We start from the raw sequence: 12,006 nt of genomic DNA on the forward strand, positions 1-12,006 counted from the left end.
AAGGTTTATGTCATGGCTTTGTTACTTCGAGTCAGCAATTTTTCTGTGCTTGTGGGGATCAGCGGCAGGAGCTGTCCATTAGAGCGTTCTCTTCGCTCTCCGTAGAGGCAACTTGCATCATTCACACATTCTGCTGCCAGGGCTTTGTAATCAGGAATATAGTACTGGAGCCAAAAAGAATTAGTGTGCGATACCCAGTAAAAAAAGGTGCTGGGATTGGTATGAGATTGTTGCAACATTACAGAACATTTTAAATAGTATACCATCCTTCATTTTGTTAGTTATTTGCTAACCCAGGTAATTTACCCGTAAAGGCAGGCTTAGAAAGAAAGCTCAATGTCACAAGAGGCTCTAAAATTAGATGATGGGCTATTATTTCGAGAGCATTGTTGTATGCAGCCAACAGCCTGATGGGAGACAAATAGATGATTATTGCCTCCACGTTCAGGGCCGCGCTGATTACCTTCAAATAGAGGGACTCGTTGACAAAGCTTTATACCAAATCTCAGAAACGCAATACAAATGGGTTGGCAAAATTAATGATCAATAAATGATCCAAGGACAAATAAACTGGCCTAGGCAGTGGCTCGGGGCAAAGTAAAAATGGATTTATAAAAATGGATGTATAACAAGCGACTCAAAATCGGTCTCAACAAAATGGAAATGGTCAAGATAATTCCTTAGGGCTATAAAGAAATAAATGCAAACAAAATTCTTCGGGACCTATACAGTGCATAGCATTTACTTCACATGCCAAATCAGCAATGTGTTTCAGAAGCAAACAATAATTGACAGGTAATGCAAGTACAAATCAGGCATATAGAAAAAAAAAACGTACGCCAATGCAGAAGCATAACGCTTGTATTATGCTGCACCATTTAAAAGAACCTACAAAGGCCTGCATACATGTGAAGGCATGAAAAAGAGGGTAATGAATCAGAAAGAGGACAAAAAATACAGAAGACCTTCGAAATATGTATGCTGCACTGCATAATTGGAAGACGTTGAAACGCGTTATATTAATGTTTCAATGTAAATAGCTTGCCATAATCATCTTTGTAAGATTTTTAACTAGAAGCTGCCACTTTGCCACTGTCTTGGCACCTGAAGAGAAGAGTAACTCTTAAAACATGTTGTGTCTGCAGATACCTTTTTCCGATGTACTATTGAAGGCATCCTGTTTTGAGTTTCTCCGTTTGGTATAGATCGTCCCTACAACTACCTGCTAGCATATGTCAACTTAAATCCAAGTGTTCTAGAAGCTTCTTGACTTGGATATAACCATCTACACCGTTCTTCCCACAGTGAGTGCTTCTCCTTAGTGAATGCCAAGAAGATTTCTGTCAGAATTTTCTGTGATTACTACTGTTTTAATAAAAGCAGTATGGAGACTCATTCCAAATGCAGAACACACGTTTTCTGAGTCATCTCATGCCCCTTCCTGCACCTAGAATAGATCCTGACCCAGCCACCTAGTCTAACACATCTCTAGTACCCACACTGTCTACCACCCAATGGGCCAACACATGTGCAGGCTGCTACCATGTCTTATACTCACTGTTGTTAACGTTCACAGTGCTGACTCCTGCACCCTCAGACTCCCACTCTGCCTGTAACAGGGATGATCGTCGATTTCATAATTATAGGTGCCTACCTTCTCTTCTGAGGACAAAGGCAGTGAAGGTAATATCGCTGTAGAAAGGCATGCCAATTGACACCCTTCTGTAATGCTTGTTGATTGCTACACATCAGCGGTATGAATACACGGTTTATAGTCCGACTATGGAGCATGGCACCCTTGAATGTGGAAAGCTGCAGGATCCTGTACACCTAGGAAGTGTCAGCTAAAAGCATGCAGAGCTGTCGTAGTTCCATGTCCATGTAATAAGGAGCCAGGGTAGACAACAATGAAATCGCTGTGCTGATTACTCTGTGAGGAGCACTTCCCAAGACAAATTACTGCTTACTTAATTTTGGTCTCACTGATCATTGGCAGAGAGCTACTGGTTGGTTGGCCAATGCTGTACTTTGAAGAACACTTTATGCACTGCACATACATGGGTTATGATGATGCACTTTTTGATTGTGGCCTATGCAATGGAAGGGGAACCAAACCAGTGCTTCATTTGTAAAAGGATAAGTGCTGGAGCACAAAGAAGCCTGCCACAGGCACAGCTAAATTCTGGGTTTGCCGAATACCGAAGCTGTCTAGTCTTGATACCACCCCACCATCTCTCTACTGGCTTGCACAATGCGTGGCTGTGCTTGTGTAACCTTTTGTATTAAATATATCGTAAAAGGGACTTAAAAGCCCCTTTACTTTCATTGCTTTTCATGGGTTCCTGTACTTTCCACTTACTTTTCCTCTGTTTCGATTTGTAGTAACACTTTGTTTCCTATGTCTTCGCATTGTTCCTCTCTTCTGCTTCTCTTATCAGTTTCCCGTAGCTGAAATACTGTTTCCACCTGCTCTTCTTTAACTACTTTTTAAAGGATGTTACCTACACAGCACACATTTAGAGCTCCATTTACAGAATCTGGCTGCATGCTTTTCAAGCTCTCAGCGGGCCCCCCATACTAATGTCATGTGCCTCGTCACTTTCATCTCTTATTATTCTTGGATTTGTCGCGCTGACCGCCTGACTTTATAATGACCACCTCTCAGGACATTGCCTTTTTACTTTGTTCCTAGTACTCTATTGTAGTGCACCTCTTTGCAGTCCCCTCCCCTCTCAGTGCCATTGCTTGCCCCACCCCCTTCTCGCGCTCCATTGTCTTGCTGCCCACTCCACTGTTGATCTTTTCCCCAGTTTCTGCCAGAAAGAGACGTCACAGCGCTAGATTCTGTTTTAGATCTCTGCGGCTTATTCCTCACTCGCGAGATTCGCCTTTTTATTCTTATTGCACATACAAGAGTGCTTGCCCATTGTGTGGTAAATTGGTAAGTGAGTCAATTCCCCACCTTAGAAAGCAGCACCACAGCATCCTCCTCCGCACCTTGTTGTGTGGTGATGAGGGTGAACTGAGGACATGGCTGCAACCTAACTCCCAGTGCTGGTCACGTGCTGGAGCTGCCTTGCATTAGCCTGAATTGCCGGAGTACAGTCGGTCCTGAGAGCGCTTAGAGGCCGTGATGCTGAGGGCTGAGCTGAGATGTTTGATGCACTGGCCAATTGCGGCTAAGCTAAAACAGGATTGGGCAGCCAGCCCAGACTGAGGATGAAACGTGCTATGCACGTCGCTGTCACACAGATCCAGAGACTATGCTGGGGGAGTTGCAAGAAGACACACAGCCTTAGATCAGTTCACAGCCACCCAGTGGCGTCACTGGGGTTGGTGTCACCCGGTGCGGGTAACTCATGGTGTCACCCCCTCACGACCTACCGCATGGACCACCTCTGTCGGAAATGTACGGCGCTAGGTACTGTCTTACTCCCTCTAGCTCCCTCTCTCTGTCTTACTCCCTCTAGCTCCCTCTGTCTCCCTCTCTCTCTGTCTTACTCCCTCTAGCTCCCTCTCTCTGTCTTACTCCCTCTAGCTCCATCTCCCTCTGTCTTACTCCCTCTAGCTCCCTCTCTCTGTCTTGCTCCCTCTAGCTCCCTCTCTCCCTCTCTTACTGCTTCTAGCTCCCTCTCTCTCTGTCTGTCTTACTCCCTCTAGCTCCCCCTCTCTCTGTCTTACTCCCTCTAGCTTCCTCTCTCTGTCTTACTCCCTCTAGCTCCCGCTCTCTCTCTTACTCCCTCTAGCTCCCGCTCTCTCTCTTACTCCCTCTAGCTCCTGCTCTCTCTCTCTTACTCCCTCTAGCTCCCTCTCTCTGTCTTACTCCCTCTAGCTCCCTCTGTCTCCCTCTCTCTCTGTCTTACTCCCTCTAGCTCCCTCTCTCTCTGTCTTACTCCCTCTAGCTCCATCTCCCTCTGTCTTATTCCCTCTAGCTCCCTCTCTCTGTCTTGCTCCCGCTAGCTCCCGCTCTCCCTCTCTTACTGCTTCTAGCTCCCGCTCTCTCTGTCTTACTCCCTCTAGCTCCCTCTCTCTCTGTCTTACTCCCTCTAGCTTCCTCTCTCTGTCTTACTCCCTCTAGCTCCCGCTCTCTCTCTTACTCCCTCAAGCTCCCGCTCTCTCTCTTACTCCCTCTAGCTCCCTTTCTCTCTCTTACTCCCTCTAGTTCCCTCTCTCTCTGTCTTGCTCCCTCTAGCTCCCTCTCTCTGTTTTACTTCCTCTAGCTCCCTCTCTCTCTCTCTGTCTTACTCCCTCTAGCCCCCTCTCTCTTACTCCCTCTAGCTCCCTCTCTCTCTCTTACTCCCTCTAGCCCCCTCTCTCTCTGTCTTGCTCCCTCTAGCTCTGTCTTACTCCCTCTAGCCCCCTCTCACTCTGTCTTGCTCCCTCTAGCTCCCTCTCTCTCTCTTACTCCCTCTAGCTCCCTCCCTGTCTTGCGCCCTCTAGCTCACTCTCTCTCTGTCTTACTCCCTCTAGCTCCCTCTCTCTGTCTAGCTCCCTCTCTCTCTGTCTTGCTCCCTCTAGCTCCCTCTGTACACCTCTCTCTGTCTTACTCCCTCAAGCTCCCTCTCTCTCTCTTACTCCCTCTAGATCCCTCTCTCTCTGTCTTACTCCCTCTAGCTCCCTCTCTCTGTCTAGCTCCCTCTCTCTCTCTCTCTTACTCCCTCTAGCTCCCTCTCCCTGTCTTGCTCCCTCTAGCTCCCTCTCTCTATATCTTAATCCCTCTAGCTCCCTCTCTCTGTCTAGCTCCCTCTCTCTCTGTCTTGCTCCCTCTAGCTCCCTCTGTCCACCTCTCTCTACCTTACTCCCTCTAGCTCCCTCTCTCTCTCTCTGTCTTACTCCCTCTAGATCCCTCTCTCTCTCTCTTACTCCCTCTAGCTCCCTCTCCCTGTCTTGCTCCCTCTAGCTCCCTCTCTCTATATCTTAATCCCTCTAGCTCCCTCTCTCTGTCTAGCTCCCTCTCTCTCTGTCTTGCTCCCTCTAGCTCCCTCTGTCCACCTCTCTCTGTCTTACTCCCTCTAGCTCCCTCTCTCTCTGTCTTACTCCCTCTAGCTTCCTCTCTCTGTCTTACTCCCTCTAGCTCCCGCTCTCTCTCTCTTACTCCCTCTAGCTCCCGCTCTCTCTCTTACTCCCTCAAGCTCCCGCTCTCTCTCTTACTCCCTCTAGCTCCCTTTCTCTCTCTTACTCCCTCTAGCTCCCTCTCTCTCTGTCTTGCTCCCTCTAGCTCCCTCTCTCTGTTTTACTTCCTCTAGCTCCCTCTCTCTCTCTCTGTCTTACTCCCTCTAGCCCCCTCTCTCTTACTCCCTCTAGCTCCCTCTCTCTCTCTTACTCCCTCTAGCCCCCTCTCTCTCTGTCTTGCTCCCTCTAGCTCTGTCTTACTCCCTCTAGCTCCCTCTCACTCTGTCTTGCTCCCTCTAGCTCCCTCTCTCTCTCTTACTCCCTCTAGCTCCCTCCCTGTCTTGCGCCCTCTAGCTCACTCTCTCTCTGTCTTACTCCCTCTAGCTCCCTCTCTCTGTCTAGCTCCCTCTCTCTCTCTGTCTTGCTCCCTCTAGCTCCCTCTGTCCACCTCTCTCTGTCTTACTCCCTCTAGCTCCCTCTCTCTCTCTTACTCCCTCTAGATCCCTCTCTCTCTGTCTTACTCCCTCTAGCTCCCTCTCTCTGTCTAGCTCCCTCTCTCTCTCTCTTTCTCCCTCTAGCTCCCTCTCCCTGTCTTGCTCCCTCTAGCTCCCTCTCTCTATATCTTAATCCCCAGTGGCGTCACTGGGGTTGGTGTCACCCGGTGCGGGTAACTCATGGTGTCACCCCCTCACGACCTACCGCATGGACCACCTCTGTCGGAAATGTACGGCGCTAGGTACTGTCTTACTCCCTCTAGCTCCCTCTCTCTGTCTTACTCCCTCTAGCTCCCTCTGTCTCCCTCTCTCTCTGTCTTACTCCCTCTAGCTCCCTCTCTCTGTCTTACTCCCTCTAGCTCCATCTCCCTCTGTCTTAATCCCTCTAGCTCCCTCTCTCTGTCTTGCTCCCTCTAGCTCCCTCTCTCCCTCTCTTACTGCTTCTAGCTCCCTCTCTCTCTGTCTGTCTTACTCCCTCTAGCTCCCCCTCTCTCTGTCTTACTCCCTCTAGCTTCCTCTCTCTGTCTTACTCCCTCTAGCTCCCGCTCTCTCTCTTACTCCCTCTAGCTCCCGCTCTCTCTCTTACTCCCTCTAGCTCCTGCTCTCTCTCTCTTACTCCCTCTAGCTCCCTCTCTCTGTCTTACTCCCTCTAGCTCCCTCTGTCTCCCTCTCTCTCTGTCTTACTCCCTCTAGCTCCCTCTCTCTCTGTCTTACTCCCTTTAGCTCCATCTCCCTCTGTCTTACTCCCTCTAGCTCCCTCTCTCTGTCTTGCTCCCTCTAGCTCCCGCTCTCCCTCTCTTACTGCTTCTAGCTCCCGCTCTCTCTGTCTTACTCCCTCTAGCTCCCTCTCTCTCTGTCTTACTCCCTCTAGCTTCCTCTCTCTGTCTTACTCCCTCTAGCTCCCGCTCTCTCTCTTACTCCCTCAAGCTCCCGCTCTCTCTCTTACTCCCTCTAGCTCCCTTTCTCTCTCTTACTCCCTCTAGCTCCCTCTCTCTCTGTCTTGCTCCCTCTAGCTCCCTCTCTCTGTTTTACTTCCTCTAGCTCCCCCTCTCTCTCTCTGTCTTACTCCCTCTAGCCCACTCTCTCTTACTCCCTCTAGCTCCCTCTCTCTCTCTTACTCCCTCTAGCCCCCTCTCTCTCTGTCTTGCTCCCTCTAGCTCTGTCTTACTCCCTCTAGCCCCCTCTCACTCTGGCTTGCTCCCTCTAGCTCCCTCTCTCTCTCTTACTCCCTCTAGCTCCCTCCCTGTCTTGCGCCCTCTAGCTCACTCTCTCTCTGTCTTACTCCCTCTAGCTCCCTCTCTCTGTCTAGCTCCCTCTCTCTCTGTCTTGCTCCCTCTAGCTCCCTCTGTCCACCTCTCTCTGTCTTACTCCCTCTAGCTCCCTCTCTCTCTCTTACTCCCTCTAGATCCCTCTCTCTCTGTCTTACTCCCTCTAGCTCCCTCTCTCTGTCTAGCTCCCTCTCTCTTTCTCTCTCTTACTCCCTCTAGCTCCCTCTCCCTGTCTTGCTCCATCTAGCGCCCTCTCTCTATATCTTAATCCCTCTAGCTCCCTCTCTCTGTCTAGCTCCCTCTCTCTCTGTCTTGCTCCCTCTAGCTCCCTCTGTCCACCTCTCTCTGCCTTACTCCCTCTAGCTCCCTCTCTCTCTCTCTTACTCCCTCTAGCTCCCTCTCCCTGTCTTGCTCCCTCTAGCTCACTCTCTCTATATCTTAATCCCTCTAGCTCCCTCTCTCTGTCTAGCTCCCTCTCTCTCTCTGTCTTGCTCCCTCTAGCACCCTCTGTCCACCTCTCTCTGTCTTACTCCCTCTAGCTCCCTCTCTCTCTGTCTTACTCCCTCTAGCTTCCTCTCTCTGTCTTACTCCCTCTAGCTCCCGCTCCCGCTCTCTCTCTCTTACTCCCTCTAGCTCCCGCTCTCTCTCTTACTCCCTCAAGCTCCCGCTCTCTCTCTTACTCCCTCTAGCTCCCTTTCTCTCTCTTACTCCCTCTAGCTCCCTCTCTCTCTGTCTTGCTCCCTCTAGCTCCCTCTCTCTGTTTTACTTCCTCTAGCTCCCTCTCTCTCTCTCTGTCTTACTCCCTCTAGCCCCCTCTCTCTTACTCCCTCTAGCTCCCTCTCTCTCTCTTACTCCCTCTAGCCCCCTCTCTCTCTGTCTTGCTCCCTCTAGCTCTGTCTTACTCCCTCTAGCTCCCTCTCACTCTGTCTTGCTCCCTCTAGCTCCCTCTCTCTCTCTTACTCCCTCTAGCTCCCTCCCTGTCTTGCGCCCTCTAGCTCACTCTCTCTCTGTCTTACTCCCTCTAGCTCCCTCTCTCTGTCTAGCTCCCTCTCTCTCTCTGTCTTGCTCCCTCTAGCTCCCTCTGTCCACCTCTCTCTGTCTTACTCCCTCTAGCTCCCTTTCTCTCTCTTACTCCCTCTAGATCCCTCTCTCTCTGTCTTACTCTCTCTAGCTCCCTCTCTCTGTCTAGCTCCTTCTCTCTCTCTCTTTCTCCCTCTAGCTCCTTCTCCCTGTCTTGCTCCCTCTAGCTCCCTCTCTCTATATCTTAATCCCTCTAGCTCCCTCTCTCTGTCTAGCTCCCTCTCTCTCTGTCTTGCTCCCTCTAGCTCCCTCTGCCCACCTCTCTCTGCCTTACTCCCTCTAGCTCCCTCTCTCTCTGTCTTACTCCCTCTAGATCCCTCTCTCTCTGCCTTACTCCCTCTAGCTCCCTCTCTCTGTCTAGCTCTCTCTCTCTTTCTCTTACTCCCTCTAGCTCCCTCTCCCTGTCTTGCGCCCTCTAGCTCCCTCTCTCTCTATCTTAATCCCTCTAGCTCCCTCTCTCTGTCTAGCTCCCTCTCTCCTTGTCTTACTCCCTCTAGCTCCCTCTGTCTCCCTCTCTGTCTTACTCCCTCTAGCTTCCTCTCTCTCTGTCTTACTCCCTCTAGCTCCCTCTCTCTGTCTTACTCCCTCTAGCTCCCTCTCTCTTACTCCCTCTAGCTCCCTCTCTGTCTTGCTCCCTCTAGCTCTCTCTCTCTGTCTTGCTCCGTCTAGCTCCCTCTCTCTCTGTCTTACTCCCTCTAGCTCCCTCTCTCTCCGTCTTAGTCCCTCTAGCTCCCTCTCTCTGTCTTGCTCCCTCTAGCTCCCTCTCTCTCTCTTATTCCCTCTAGCTCCCTCTCTCTCTGTCTTGCTCGCTCTAGCTCCCTCTAGCTCCCTCTCTCTCTTTCGTACTCCCTCTAGCTCCCTCTCTCTCTGTCTTCCTCCCTCTAGCTCCCTCTCTCCCTCTTACTCCCTCTAGCTCCCTCTCTCTCTGTCTTCCTCCCTCTAGCTCCCTCTCTCTCTATCTTACTCCCTCTAGCTCCCTCTCTCTGTCTAGCTCCCTCTCTCTGTGTCTTGCTCCCTCTGTCTCCCTCTCTCTGTGTCTTACTCCCTCTAGCTCCCTCTCTCTGTCTAGCTCCCTCTAGCTCCCTCTCTCTCTATCTTACTCCCTCTAGCTCCCTCTCTCTGTCTAGCTCCCTCTAGCTCCCTCTCTCTCTGTCTTACTCCCTCTATCTCCCTCTCTCTCTGTCTATCTCCCTCTCTCTCTGTCTTACTCCCTCTAGCTCCCTCAGTCTCCCTCTCTCTGTCTTACTCCCTCTAGCTCCCTCTCTCTCTGTCTTACTCCTTCTAGCTCCCTCTCTCTCTGTCTTGCTCCCTCTCTCTTATTCTCTCTAGCTCCCTCTCTCTCTGTCTTGCTCCCTCTAGCTCCCTTTCTCTCTATCTTACTCCCTCTAGCTCTCTCTCTCTGTCTAGCTCCCTCTCTCTCTGTCTTACTGCCTCTAGCTCCCTCTGTCTCCCTCTCTCTGTCTTACTCCCTCTAGCTCCCTCTCTCTCTGTCTTTCTCACTCTAGCTCCCTCTCTCTCTGACTTTCTCACTCTAGCTCTCTCTCTCTCTGTCTTACTCCCTCTAGCTCCCTCTCTTTCTCTGTCTTACTCTCTCTAGCTCCATCTCTCTCTTTGTTACTCCCTCTTGCTCCCTCTCTCTCTGTCATGCTCTCTCTAGCTCCCTCTCTCTGTCTTACTCCCTCTAGCTCCCTCTCTCTATGTCTTACTTCCTCTAGCTCCCTCTCTCTATGTCTTGCTCCCTCTAGCTCCCTCTCTCTCTGTCTTACTCCCTCTAGCCCCCTCTCTCTGTCTAGCTCCCTCTCTCTCTGTATTACTCCCTCTAGCTCCCTCTGTCTCCCTCTCTCTCTTACTCCATCTGTCTTCCCTGGATTTGTATAAACAAGAGTGCGAGCAACAGGTGGCACTGTAGTGAAGAGTAAGCTGAAATTTGGAACTGGTTCACTGGAAAACTGAAGACTGCCGCAAGATACTGAAAAATAGGAAACCATGCACCCTCAGATGAGCTAGGCTGCTACAGAGCTGCCTTGTGAGCAAAATTGCAGTCAAGCATTGCAGATCTCCTGCGCGACGCTGGCGAGTGTGAACAGCATGAGGAACGAGCTTGCACAGGGAGCGACAGTTAAGGTGAGAGAAGAAGAGGCGAGGCTGCAGTGCAGATTGGTGTCACCCCATGTGTTGGTGTCACCCGGTGCGGTCCGCACCCCCCGCACCCCCCTAGTGACGCCACTGTTAATCCCTCTAGCTCCCTCTCTCTGTCTAGCTCCCTCTCTCTCTGTCTTGCTCCCTCTAGCTCCCTCTGTCCACCTCTCTCTGCCTTACTCCCTCTAGCTCCCTCTCTCTCTGTCTTACTCCCTCTAGATCCCTCTCTCTCTGCCTTACTCCCTCTAGCTCCCTCTCTCTGTCTAGCTCCCTCTCTCTTTCTCTTACTCCCTCTAGCTCCCTCTCCCTGTCTTGCTCCCTCTAGCTCCCTCTCTCTCTATCTTAATCCCTCTAGCTCCCTCTCTCTGTCTAGCTCCCTCTCTCCTTGTCTTACTCCCTCTAGCTCCCTCTGTCTCCCTCTCTGTCTTACTCCCTCTAGCTTCCTCTCTCTCTGTCTTACTCCCTCTAGCTCCCTCTCTCTCTGTCTTACTCCCTCTAGCTCCCTCTCTCTTACTCCCTCTAGCTCCCTCTCTGTCTTGCTCCCTCTAGCTCTCTCTCTCTGTCTTGCTCCGTCTAGCTCTCTCTCTCTCTGTCTTACTCCCTCTAGCTCCCTCTCTCTCCGTCTTAGTCCCTCTAGCTCCCTCTCTCTGTCTTGCTCCCTCTAGCTCCCTCTCTCTCTCTTACTCCCTCTAGCTCCCTCTCTCTCTGTCTTGCTCGCTCTGGCTCCCTCTCTCTCTTTCGTACTCCCTCTAGCTCCCTCTCTCACTGTCTTCCTCCCTCTAGCTCCCTCTCTCCCTCTTACTCCCTCTAGCTCCCTCTCTCTCTGTCTTCCTCCCTCTAGCGCCCTCTCTCTCTATCTTACTCCCTCTAGCTCCCTCTCTCTGTCTAGCTCCCTCTCTCTGTGTCTTGCTCCCTCTGTCTCCCTCTCTCTGTGTCTTACTCCCTCTAGCTCCCTCTCTCTGTCTAGCTCCCTCTAGCTCCCTCTCTCTCTATCTTACTCCCTCTAGCTCCCTCTCTCTGTCTAGCTCCCTCTAGCTCCCTCTCTCTCTGTCTTACTCCCTCTATCTCCCTCTCTCTCTGTCTATCTCCCTCTCTCTCTGTCTTACTCCCTCTAGCTCCCTCAGTCTCCCTCTCTCTGTCTTACTCCCTCTATCTCCCTCTCTCTCTGTCTATCTCCCTCTCTCTCTGTCTTACTCCCTCTAGCTCCCTCAGTCTCCCTCTCTCTGTCTTACTCCCTCTAGCTCCCTCTCTCCTTGTCTTACTCCCTCTAGCTCCCTCTGTCTCCCTCTCTGTCTTACTCCCTCTAGCTTCCTCTCTCTCTGTCTTACTCCCTCTAGCTCCCTCTCTCTCTGTCTTACTCCCTCTAGCTCCCTCTCTCTTACTCCCTCTAGCTCCCTCTCTGTCTTGCTCCCTCTAGCTCTCTCTCTCTGTCTTGCTCCGTCTAGCTCCCTCTCTCTCTGTCTTACTCCCTCTAGCTCCCTCTCTCTCCGTCTTAGTCCCTCTATCTCCCTCTCTCTCTGTCTATCTCCCTCTCTCTCTGTCTTACTCCCTCTAGCTCCCTCAGTCTCCCTCTCTCTGTCTTACTCCCTCTAGCTCCCTCTCTCTCTGTCTTACTCCTTCTAGCTCCCTCTCTCTCTGTCTTGCTCCCTCTCTCTTATTCTCTCTAGCTCCCTCTCTCTCTGTCTTGCTCCCTCTAGCTCCCTTTCTCTCTATCTTACTCCCTCTAGCTCCCTCTCTCTGTCTAGCTCCCTCTCTCTCTGTCTTACTGCGTCTAGCTCCCTCTGTCTCCCTCTCTCTGTCTTACTCCCTCTAGCTCCCTCTCTCTCTGTCTTTCTCACTCTAGCTCCCTCTCTCTCTGACTTTCTCACTCTAGCTCTCTCTCTCTCTCTGTCTTACTCCCTCTAGCTCCCTCT

Source organism: Lissotriton helveticus, chromosome 5_1 (genome assembly GCF_964261635.1).
Source record: "Lissotriton helveticus chromosome 5_1, aLisHel1.1, whole genome shotgun sequence".
Classification (NCBI taxonomy): Eukaryota; Metazoa; Chordata; class Amphibia; order Caudata; family Salamandridae; genus Lissotriton; species Lissotriton helveticus.